The sequence below is a fragment of the Otolemur garnettii genome, unplaced genomic scaffold, assembly GCF_000181295.1.
Source record: "Otolemur garnettii isolate 467f Iridium unplaced genomic scaffold, OtoGar3 scaffold00128, whole genome shotgun sequence".
Classification (NCBI taxonomy): Eukaryota; Metazoa; Chordata; class Mammalia; order Primates; family Galagidae; genus Otolemur; species Otolemur garnettii.
In genome coordinates this window covers 2606673-2609737 of record NW_003852523.1, presented here as the reverse complement: position 1 = coordinate 2609737, position 3065 = coordinate 2606673, and positions in this window count along the sequence as shown.

Here is a 3065-nt window from a genome sequence, read left to right as displayed (position 1 = left end):
AAAAAAAGATTCAAAAATTAGGCTAGTGTGCTGGCTCTTGCCTGTGAAACTGGGAAATTTAGGTGTCTGACACCCATTTCTTGACATACAATGCCTAAAATCCTTACACTATCAAAGGGATGTCTTTTTATATGCTAATGATTGACTGGTGGGTTGGCAGCCCCTAGGACAGGAGCTAATCAGGGAATAGACCACGGCAGGATTACAGGGTTGAGACTTTCGGTGCCACCCAAAAACTCTTGAGAGGCAACAGGGGCTACTGGTTAAGTTGATCACCAACAGCTAACGGGTTTAATCAGTTATTGTAAACTAAAAATTTTAAGTCCCCCCTACCCCCAGCCAACCAAATGGATCCCCTCTTGGCCCCAGAAAAATCTTAAAGCTGAGTTTTAGACCTTGAAGAGAAGGAATATCAGAGACATCTCATTATTCCCCTTCCCTTTTGGATGTATTTTTTGTAACAATAAGATGCTAAATAATCAATAGGCCTAAGGCCACGCCAGGCAGAGCATAAACCAGACCTGCAGGCCATCAACTCACTTAACAGATTGTGCCAGTCCTCTGTCCAGTGACTTGTCTCTGGTAAACAGACGTCTGTGTCTTAAAACATTCAGAGCCTTTAGACAAAGCTTCATTTCTCTAACCAACTACAAATCAAAGAATCTTTAAACCCACCCATACCCTGTGAACCCCACCCCCTGGGAGATGTCCTGTTTGGGGGGATAAAATCAATGTACACTTTCTAAGTACTGATTTATGATTTTATGTGTAATTCCTGTCTCCCTAAAATGCATAAAACCTACGTATAACCCAACTACAACAGGACCATTTGCTCGTGGCTTCTTGAGAGTGGCTCTGGACCATGGGCACACATATCTGACTCAGAATAAACCTCTTAAAAATGTTTTACAGGGTTTGAGTTCTTTTCCATTGACAATGCCTTTTTTTTTTTTTTTTTTTTGGAGACAGAGCCTCAAGCTGTCCCCCTGGGTAGAGTGCCGTGGCATTACAGCTCACAGCAACCTCCAACTCCTGGGCTCAAGCGAGTCTCTTGCCTCTGCCTCCCAAGTAGCTGGGACCACAGGCGCCCGCCACAACGCCCGGCTATTTTTTGGTTGCAGCCGTCATTGTTGTTTTGGCGGGTCCGGGCTGGGGATTCGAACCCGCCACCTTAGGTGTACGTGGCTGGCGCCTTAGCCGGTTGAGCTATAGGCGCCGAGCCGACAATGCCTTTTTTAATGCAGCCTCCATGAAAGTCCAAAAGAACAGGGCTCAGAGAGCTTCTGTATAGCTGAACACAAGGAGGCTCTGAGGGGCAGTGCGTGCAGGGAGGATGGAGAAGCCCAGAGATGCTTCCTTACCCCTGTCCTTTGCAGCTTTATCTGTATCATTTGAGTAAACTCCTGAATGACATCCCTGAGTTCTGTGAGCCACTCTAGCAAATTAATCAAATCCAAAGAGAGGGTCATGGGAACCCTTGGAGGTGGTTGGTAACCTGGACTCAAGGCTGGTGTCTGAGAGGAGGTAGTCTTGGGCACTGGACCCTGAACCTGTGGGATCTGTGCTATCTCTGATAGGTAAACTGAGGCCTGGATCAAAACACATAAGACCAAAAGTAACAAACATACTGGAAAAGTTGATTTGGCCCTTGGAGTACAGCGGGCTGATGCCTGGAGAGATGTCAGCAGCATTAGGGAGGGAGGCACTTCTTTTTAAGGCAGGCTGAAGAGCAGCTGGCTGTACAGACAAGTCTTTTTTATCAGGGTGCCAAAGATGTGCAGCTCATTATTGGACTTTCTGGCCCGCTCTTATCATGGTGTTAGGCTTGTGGTGTAAGTGTATTTCTTCCTTGTTTGTAACTGAACAGGTGTAAGGAGGTGATGAGCCTGTGGCATGTCTCTCTCCTCTGAGTTATGTCCTCCTATAACAGAGTCTCACATGATGGTTTTTTCAGATCTAAGATGGGGTTAGCTTGGCCAACCTACAGAATTGAGCAGGAGGACATCTAGCTAGTGGCTACTGCAGAAATGATCGCTTGCTTGGTGAGGGAGAGAAACCCAACACCCAAGGCTCATAGTCACAGAAGCTTTCTGTTGACTATTGTTGAAGTGTGAGAACAGAGGAAAACCTGAGTTTGTTTTTCCCCCTCACAATGACAGAGTAGAGTCGTGAAGGTGAAGATGAAGCAGAACAGGCCAGTGAGGAGCATGGCCTGGGGACTGGCATCAGGAGAGAAGCCGCTGGGCAGGGGGCTGAGGGCTGCTACAGGAAAGGCAGAGCCTTTGCCAAAGTCCCAGCCAGACTGACAGGCAGCTGCTGTGTGCCTGGCCCGGACTCAGCTGGTAGGGATATAAAGGCAAGTGGGGCGGTGCCTGTGCCTTAGTGTGTAGAGTGCCAGCCCCATATACTGAGGGTAGCAAGTTCAAACCTGGCCACGGCCAAACTGCAACAAAAAAATAGCAGGCGTTCTGGTGGGCACCTGTAGTCCCAGCTACTTGGGAGGCTGAGGCAAGAGAATTGCCTAAGCCCAGAAGTTGGGGGTTGCTGTGAGCTGTGACGCCACTGCACTCTATGAAGGCAATAAAGTGAGACTCTCTAAAAAACAGAGAAAGGCAAGTGGTACACCTTGAGCTAAGAGTATGAGGCTTTGGGGAAGAAGGCTGGAGTGGGTGGGAGGAAGCAGAGCTTGGGTCATCCTTAAAAGATAGTTGGGATGGGAGAGGCTTCAGTGAGAAAGCGTGGGAGAAGACCACTTAAAACTAAAGCAAGTCAGCTGATGTCTGAACTGCCCCAGTGTGCATGGGTGGGCCGCAGGTGGGACATCACTGGCAATGAGCGAGGGATGATAGTTTTGAATCTGTAAGTCAAGCAGTGTCTCTGCTCAACCTGGTCTCACTCAGAGCAAAGCAGAGCCCTTGCAGTGAGGGTCTCCACACTCCTTGCTGTGTGTCCATGCCTCTGGTCTCAGCTGCCCCTAGGCACCTGCACACCTGGCTCCAGCAAGGCCCCTTGCTGCATCTAGACTCTCCAGGCATGATCAGCCTTGGGGCCTGTGCACTGGCCAT